Genomic DNA, 9,170 nt, shown 5'->3' with positions numbered 1-9,170 from the left:
AACTCTTTGGCTGCGCCTAGGGGAAACCAGCAGGATGTGAATTCAATCTCCTGTGGAAATCAGCCTCTCAGTAACTTCTGGGCCTCTGATGCTTTCTCGAACCTGCTTTGTGAACAGATGTAAGGAATGTCTGGAATTTCCCAAGGGTGTCTTGGGGGAATGGCTGCGTCATTAGCAGTTTTCAGCGAAGGATGTGAAAAGCCATGAGAGCCATTGTATTCATACTATGTCTAGGAAATACTATCCACCATTACTGCGATTTGTTGTCTGAAACAGTGAATGAAGATGGCATCTCCCACCTGTATGAAGGTAAGGAAATACCTCTGTGTGTTTGGGCCTCTGTGGGAAGCACAGGGGTGCAGCCCAGGGCCTGAACACAGCTTTGCATGTGTCCCTCTCAGTCTAAGGACAGCGTTGAAGGAAGAAGGATGGTCACGCGAGCTTTCATCAAGGTCCCACAATCTGTGTACGGGAGCAGGGGAATTCCATCCCTAGCTCCTAGTGTAGACGTAGCCTTAGAGCTGTGTGGGGAGACTGTCTTCATCAAGGTCAGAAAGTCTCTAAAGGAAGGCCTGACCGAATTGAAAAGGGCTCTTGTTATTCAGGATGATGATGCTGATGACGATTCCCCTCTGTAGGGAAAGATTCATCACCTGCCCTCCCTGGAATGGAGTGATTGCAGGCCAGGGAACTTCACTCCGAGATTGGTTATCAGCTCCTAGGAAATCCCATGAGGGCACATGGGAAACACTTTTCCCTGTGAGCTCTTCAGGAATGAAGGCACAGGGCCACAAAGGATTTCAGGAGACGTTAGGAGCCGAAATCCCTTTGTGGTTCTCGGCCTAAATGTTGGATGGTTTAACGTGGCTGCTGCTGTCACTTTCCTGTTCCATCCAAAGAACAAGTGCCCCCAACCTTCTGTGTGTACGGGTGTGTGGAGGAGTGTCTGCCAGCAGAGCGGGAAGTTATGCAAGAATGGGGTCTCCTCTCTGTCCAGGGCTATTTTGGGAGGAGCGGAGTTGTTGTTCTTGTGCCCTTAGAATCTTGGGGAGCTAATAGCAGGGGGCAATGGCCATCGGAAGGGGAGGTTTCCTAGGGGCCAGTCACATCAGCACCATGGGGTTTTCAACCTATTCCCTCTTGGTTTCAGCTTTTCACGAAGTGCCTTTGAAATCAGACAGGACTACGTGGTACATCCTCAACAGATATTATAAATGTTTGCAGAAGCTTGGAAATCTCGTGTCGGGTTCTGCATTCGACTAGGGAACCGGGACCGACACCGAAGAGCTCTTTGTCCTGCTCTGGTAAATACAACAGACGCTTCTCAACTTTTTGGTGTCCCTAGCCTCTGTTTGCCAGAAGCTGGGAATGGGGGACAGGGGACTGATCACTAGATGATTGCCTGTCCCTTCATTCCCTCTGGCATTGGCCACTGTCGGAAGACAGGATACTGGGCTAGATGGACCTTTGCTGTGGCCTTTCTTATGTCCTTATGTTTGGAACCGGGGCTGAACAATGAGGTGGATATCAGCAGATGACCCAAAATGATGTCAATTAGTTGGGCCTAGAGAAGACTTTGAAGAAGTTCAAAGGGATCGAAGAAAGCCATGTCACTGGGCAGCACCACGGCAGATGAAAACCAGCGCTGACGAAGGCAGGGCCATACACAGAAAAGCAGTGAGGTGAACGACTCCTCCATATCGCTGGTGTCAGAAGCCAAAGCACGGCTGGCTGGGCCCAGTGGTTGGAGCAGTGGCGCTGGGGCCTCGTGCTCAGAGTGGTGGAGGCCGAGCCGAGGGGAGCCAAGGGTTGGAGCCGGAGTCAGGAGTCAAGAGCAGGATTGGAACAGGCTGGGGAGTAGGGCAAGGGCCGGATTAACGATCCCCGGCCAATGGGAGCTGCGGGGGGGCAGAGCCTACAGGCAAGATGTGCCCCCAGGACAGAGATTCCCGGTGCGGTGCTCATCGCAGCAACGTGGCTGGTGAGGGAGAGGAACGGCAGTGTGCGGAGCCGCTTCGCCCCCACCCCAGCCAGGCAGAGCTGACCCGGCCGCAACACAGCACGCAGGGGTTTAGGGGCTGCAGCCCAGGCCCCCCTTAGCCCTACTCCTTTCCTGAGTGCACCATTGCCCCACTTCTGCCCCATTCCCACACACTGGTACAGGGCAGAACCCTGGAGCTGATCTCTGAAATCTCTCTCACTAGAAGGAAGTCACTGCAAAGGCAGGACAACCCCACCTTTGGGCAACATGGAGGACATCTCATCCCACTGCACAGAGCCCTATATTCACACAGCTTCTCGCATGTGATTCCCTCACTCATCAAAGCCAGGCGGAGAGAGGAGAAATTCTCCCCGACTCCCTTTTACCATTGCCAGCCCACAGGGGAGCGGAGGTTGCGGGGGGTTGGGTGCTCTCTTTCAGAAATGCCAGCTCTCAGGGAAGTTGCGAATGAGCATCAGCAAAGTGGGGTGGGGTTGTGCCATGGAAAACTACCCTGCTTGAAGGTTTTGTTCTTCTCATTTGGGTTCCTGCCCTTTCTCCCTCTTCCAGACATCGAGAGGCCAACAGCAGCCAATTGAGCCCACCACTGATCCCATCTCTTGTGAGACGGCAAAGCAGCTTTGCATGGGAAGGAGGAGACAGAAGAGGCTGAGCAGCATGTGCTGGGCTGTCCCAGCCACACAGAACCCCATAGTCTAAGCGGAGAAAGCCAAGCCCCTCCCCAGACCGGCCAGACATGCTCCAACTGGAGCACCAGTGTGAAAGGGAGCAGCTCAACTCACGCGAGGCAGACCGCTGAAAATGGAGGATGCACACTATAGGCTCCAGTCCAGAAGCAGCTCAAGCCCCTGACTGCAGAGCCCCGAGGCGCCGAGACCCAGCCGCATCCCCGGGGGCCTGCAGACATGCAAGGGAGATCGGAGACCCTGGGAGTTCCCATGCCGGGAACCCAGAGACGCCCAGCCCATGGCCTAGAGACATCTCCTAGGAAGGAACCTGGGTGAACTAGCCATTGTCATCCCCAGGCTGGATCCCCACTGACTCAATGGCAAACACATTGGCCACGGACGAGGCCCTGGGCGAGGAGCCGGTGAAGTAAAGAGGGCCTGGGTCCACCTGCCCTGGCTGCCCTCCATCCTTTGGTGGCTGCCCACGTCCCCATTAACCCACTAGACTGCACAGCCCCAAGAGGAGGGGCAACCATCTTGCCTCTGAACTCTCAGCCAAACAGCCCTGCACTGAAGGGCAGCTATACTGACTCCGGCCGTTGGGCCACACAGCATTGAGGGAGAAAGTAACCATATTGTCCGTTGCCATCAGGCCACACGGGTGTAAGAGACAGGATAGACATATGGACTCTGAGCGTTGAGCCACACAGCCCCGACGGAGAGGGCAGCCGCACGGACTCTGGTCGCTGGGCCACACAGCCCCGACGGAGAGGGCAGCTGCATGGACTCTGATCGCTGGGCCACACAGTCCCGACGGAGAGGGCAGCCGCACGGACTCTGGTCGTTGGGACACACAATACTGCATGGGAGGGCAGCCATTTTGACTCTGTCCATTTGGCCAAACCACCCTGAGGCTAAGGGAAGTTATTTTATTTCAACCATGGGACCTCACCCCTTCACTCCTCAGACATCGCTCATCTGTCACCTTGAGACTGATCCCATGACATAAGACTTTTGGGGTCAAGATGCAAACAGGAGTAGAAGCAAGGAGTGCCATGTGACCCCTCTAAGAGATCCTCCCACTCCTCTACCAATCTGGGGGCGTTTTATCTCCATCCACCTGCCTCAGGAATGGATTTGAGCAATTGGGAAAAGTTCTGGGGCAGAGTGACCCATCCGGAAGTGGGTCACGTGACTCCTTTGAGAGCTCCTCCCACTTGGGGTGGGTCTCAGTCGCTTAGGACCAACCAGAGAGGGGATTTCACCAAACAGGGTAAGTGCCGTGGTGGGGTGACCTGCCCGCAAGAGGGGTCCATCACCCCTCCATGAAATCCCCACACCGTCCTCTACTAATCGGTCAGGGTTTCGCACACACCCTTTAGGCCATCCCAGAAGGGAAACGTAACAATCAGAATAGGCAGTGCCCGAAGGTCTAGGCCAGAAGCCGCCGAACTCTGGAGCTCCATGTTTGCGAGGCTGGCAGCATCGTCCTGGAAGTCGCAACACAACACTGCGGGGAAGAGCCCGTCTCGTTCCAAGGATGTCTTTTGAAGAAACCGTGGCCTAGAACTTTGGGCTATACCTGTTCTGGATTGGTACACATTTCCCTTCTGAGATGGCCTAAGGTGGGAGTGAAACCCTTGCCAACTGCTAGAGGGTGGTGTGGGGACGTTTTAGAGGGACCACGGGATCCTGTTGCAGGCAGGTCACTCCACTGCAGCACTTCCCTTCTTTGGTCAAATCCCCTCTCGGGGTGGTCCTACGGGGCTGACGCCCACTTCAATTGGTAGAGGACACAGGGAGGAGTTCTCAGAGGGGATATACAACCCCCTTCTGCATGGGTCACCCTGCCCCGCAACATCCCCTCATTGGTCAAATCCAGTCTCCGGGTGTGTGAAATGCTGGTTGCCCCTGGCAAACTTGCGTAAAAGAAGGGAAGAAAGGCATGTACCATTTGGGCCTTCTTGGACTTGGGAAAAAATTCTGGTGACCTTTAGCCATTTGCTAGATTAGTTTGGGTTGGGAAGCACACTCCCAAGCACGGATTGAATCCGCATAGTCAGGGTCTAACATCCAGGCAGAGACGACGCAAAGAGGGATAGGGAGGGTTTTTAGTTAGGTCTACTCACCCGTTCCTGTGTCCATCATGGAGTCCCTCTCTGACGTCCAATGTCAAGAGAGCAGCAGCCGTCCATCGCTGTCCCTGCAAGAGAAGGGAGAGAGAACATCAACATTATCTCCTGGGTGTAATTGTTTGGGAGACTGGAGCACTTCCAGAGTTCAAGTTTTGTTAATCCACCCCTTCTCTAGCCTAGCCTAGTCCTTTTCCCTCTCTTAAATAAAGTCTTTTTTGTGTGCTTACCATGGCCTGGCGTTATTTTCTTGTGCTAAGGCAAGCTCTGACAGACGGGCTTTACGAAGGGGACCATGTGGGAAGAATTTACTGTAAGATTCCCCACATCTTCTGAATGGGGTTTGGGTTCTGCCCTCTTTAAAGGAAGGAAAAATCATTCCAGGTGATCCTACGGGGCTGAAACCCACTGTGATTACTCCGTAATCTGTCCTCTTCACCACCATGTTTGTGACCCTGTGTGTCATAGGGAAGTAGCCCATGGCTCATTATGCATCTTTTGATTTAAAATGGACATTTGTGGTGTGCAGATGAAGAAGTCAAGTCCAGTGTGCACAGAATGGTACAGACACTTCAAGTATTGAATACAATGCTTTGATCTTCCATCTGTTCATTAAACAAAGACAAAGGTGCAGAGTTGGGAGGCTCGGCACTGACTTCCCCAGGATCATTCCTCTCCATGTAATTCCCATGATAAATCTCCTCTCAAGGAAGAGCCTGAGGGAGTGTGATCAGGGGAACTACCCAGAGCACCAGACAAATCAGGGCCCTGAGCTGAGAAAAACCAAGCCTCAGCCAGTTCACATTAATTCAGCTGTCCTCAGCACAGACACCCCTAAAGCACCTGAGGATTACTTGAAAGGCTTTGAGAGGCTTGGCTCTGCAGAGTGAAAGATGAAGCCTATTACTGCAGTGAAATCAATGACAGAGTAGACACGGGAAGGAAAGAGACAGGGACAGAAATTTCTCTGGTTAACTCGAGTGTTTTTCCAAAATCTGACCCCTTGCCTGCTGCAATGGCAGAGCTTGTGTTCAGAAGACAGTCTAGGAGTATTGTACCTTTAGCCATAGTGCACAAAAAAGAAGATGGTTTACAAAGTGATTGACAAGTGGAGGCGGTGGACGACATCTCCGCTGAGATGCTTATTGGCAAATTCTTTTTTGATGTGACTAAGGGTGTGGATGTGGTCACTTGCAGCCAAAGTGCATCTTTGTGTTGAGATCCCAGAGAGAAGGGGGGAAATCCAGGAGCTACTCAGAGCGACAGAGAAAGTCTCTTTGACTCCCCGGCAGTAGAGAGAAGCTGTGTGTCTCCAGCAGCAAAGGGAGGTGGGGAGATGAACTCCTGCAGTGCAGCAGAAGGCAGCATGCCCAGTGCCCTCAGAGACAAAGGGGTGGAAGAGGTGCCTGCCACTGAACAAGCTGCTCCAATTGTTCACAGCCAGAGGTTTGCAGTTGAGGAAAGCATAGCCCTGGCCCAAGAGAGCACCAGGGATGGCGGCTTAGCGGGGCCCCAGGAAAGGAAAACAGGGAAAGGCCTTTGGAAGAAGATGGAAAATTGTCTAGGAAAGCTCCAGTGGGAGAGAACCAAGGCCCTGACCAACCCTCTCAGCAAGTGAGTGTGCCCAAGCAGTACCCTGGCGAGTCATGTTGTGAGCACAGGAATGTCCTCATGCTGGTCACTTGGGGATGGACGCCCCACACAGAGGGGCTGACTCAGCCTCTACTTCCCCCCACCCCGCCCCACTCCGCCAGGCAAGCAGCCTGGAATTCAGACTCAGAGAGTGAACTGTATCGCTGGCCTTTCAGAGGAAAGCAGTCACACAGCCAACCCCTTGGGGGCATGGGGTGGTGGCAGACGGGCTCTCCCTCCAGGCCCCAGTCCTGGTTTACCCTGCTGGGCTCAGGCATATATGATCCCCAGTCTAAGCGGGAGTTGGGATTCACCAGGGCATCCATTTTGACATACGTGTGGAAAAGGACGGTATCTCTTGAAGGCAAAATTCAGCCCCTGCCTCTGTAACAGCCAAGGATTTGAATCCAAGGATCCTTTTCTGAGGAACAAAGTCTAATTCTAATTCAGAGGAACAAACAGGGGGAAAGGGGCAGAGATACACAGTCAGGGAGTGAAATGGAGAAAATACAGGAAGAATTTCGAGCAAGGGCCAAGTGTCATTGTTCGTGGTCAAATGAACCACATTCAAATGACGACAGATTATGAACCATTTGCTGTTGTGACCTTGGAAAATCCCCCCAGACTTTTCCCCTGAGTCAGGAATGATGATTTCTTGGTTCACTCTCATTTGTTTCAGTTTGATGTTCGCATCTATTGCAACTAATTGGTCAGAACCTGTCACTTCCAAAAGTCCCAGATGCATGTCTCAGTTTCCCCACCTAGCTCCCTTCTCGGTACCTTTGATTTTCCTCAGCGTCTCCTTTAGAGCACTGGTTTGTTGGCACCAAGAACCAAGTCTGATTTCCAGGTCAGCAGACGTGTCCTCCAGTTGCTAGAACTTCCCTTTTTCACATCTAGAAAAAAAACAGTTTTTTCCCCATTCATCATGATTTCTTTGATTGCCGTATTATACTCTGAATTTCTTCCCAGTGAGAAATGCTGAATTGAGGGGCCGGGAGAAGGAATTTCTGTGTATCCAGCCACAGAATAGCTCCAGCTCCAGCAATGGCTGGGCAAGCTTCCCTGAGGTGTCCCATCAATGTGCTTCAGCCCCGATTGACTGCGACCAGCTCTGGGGACCGGACGGAAGTTCAGTCCCTGTGGGCAATTCACTCCTCAGCCTCCATGCTTTGACCACTAGATTCCAAGGTTCCTGCTGGTCTTTGTTCTGTAGACATCTGCCGACTTGCAACTGGACTGAGATCAACTTCCCTCAAACCAGCTCATTCCTTACTAGTCTCTGAATGGTCATCACGTCATACAGACTTCTCTTCACTCCTGCCTTGGGCAGAAGAGAATCCCAGTGCCCTGGAGGTGACAGGCCCAGACAGTATCCCCAGAGTCCCGCGGGGGGCATCGTCCCTGCCCTAAGGCTGTGACTGCACTGGGGAGCTTACAGTGGCCTCGCAGCACCCATGCAGCTGCCCCGCTGGAAGCTCTCTAGTGTAGCCGCTGGAAGCCTACGGGAGGGAGCTCTCCACCCCCAGCCAGCCAGCCGTAGCCATGTTGGCAGGAGAAACTCTCCCAGCGACATACCACTGTCCACACCAGCACTTAGGTCGGTGTAACTTGTCTCACTTGGGGGATGGCTTCTTCACACCCCTGAGCGACATACGTTCTACCGACACAAGGGGGAGTGTAGACGCAGCCTTAGCAGAGAAGCGATTTAGAAAACAGGTTTTGTTTTGGAGGAAATGCAGGAACCCTGGGTTTGTAATAACCCAAAGGAGAGTCCGACCACACCAGTCACCTTCCCCACTTTGCACTTGGCCCTGGGATAGTTGTTTTGTCTCAGGCTGTGCCCAGTATCATGCCATGTGAAGGGAAAGGAGCCATGCACCTGTCTAGGGTGCTTCTGACATCCGAGAGGGGAGAAAGGAAAAAAGACGCTCAGTCCCACATGCTACTCACACAGGGGGTGGGAACTTTTGTGGTCATTTCAGTCGAGTCAAGGGGCTCCAAAAGAGTCAAAGGTGCTAACGTGACCCTGCCCCTGTCCAACATTAAACAGGTGAAACAAGGCTGGCAGTTTGGGCTGCTGGACAGAACAAGCCTTCAGGCCGAAAAGCCAACAACCTTTCTCTCAATTTCAGCAAAAAACAACATTCAACAAACCCCCACAAAAACAGGCACCTGAAAAAGTCCTGCCCCCCGACTTCACCTTTCCAAGGTCTTCGCCGCACTCTCTCCCGCCCCGAGTGAGAATCCAACACCTTGACCAACACACCACAGTCAGACCCGAATGCAGCTCTCCCTCTGCAGGCAGGATGGTGGGGAAAAACACAGGTGGAAAAAACCTCCAGATTCAGCTGTGCACGGAGCCTTGGCAAGGACGTGGTGGAAAGGTGACGCCGGGATCTCTCGCACGGTAAAGGAGACTCGTGCCCGACTCCGACAAACCCTTTGGGAACTCGAAGGAAGCCACATCCCACAGGAATTTCCACAGACCAGCCACCAGCCACACACCCAGGCCGGAGGGGCCGGGACATGGGAAGGGGCAGCAGCAAACGCCCCCGGGGGGAGGGCTGGGGCGGGAGCTGCAGCCAGGCCCCTGGACCCGCAGGGAGACGCAGACCCTGACAGCAACCAGCCACGTTTGCCCACGTGTGTGGTGAGACACGTTTGTGTGTGTGTGATGTCTTGTGTGTGTGCTGTGTGTCATCCAGGGTCTTGTGTTCAATGTGTGTGTGTGAT

At 53.2% G+C, this 9,170-nt stretch overlaps 1 long non-coding RNA gene across 1 annotated transcript; it reads left to right on the top strand.

Moving 5' to 3' along the window:
• Positions 1-216: 216 nt before the first annotated feature.
• On the top strand, positions 217-2,911 carry LOC141978540 (uncharacterized). Its single transcript, XR_012636394.1, has 3 exons — positions 217-309; positions 1,151-1,304; positions 2,552-2,911. It is a non-coding gene; the product is annotated as an uncharacterized LOC141978540 (long non-coding RNA).
• Positions 2,912-9,170: the final 6,259 nt, after the last annotated feature.

Source organism: Natator depressus, chromosome 27 (genome assembly GCF_965152275.1).
Source record: "Natator depressus isolate rNatDep1 chromosome 27, rNatDep2.hap1, whole genome shotgun sequence".
Classification (NCBI taxonomy): Eukaryota; Metazoa; Chordata; order Testudines; family Cheloniidae; genus Natator; species Natator depressus.
This window is presented reverse-complemented; position numbering and strand designations above follow the sequence as displayed.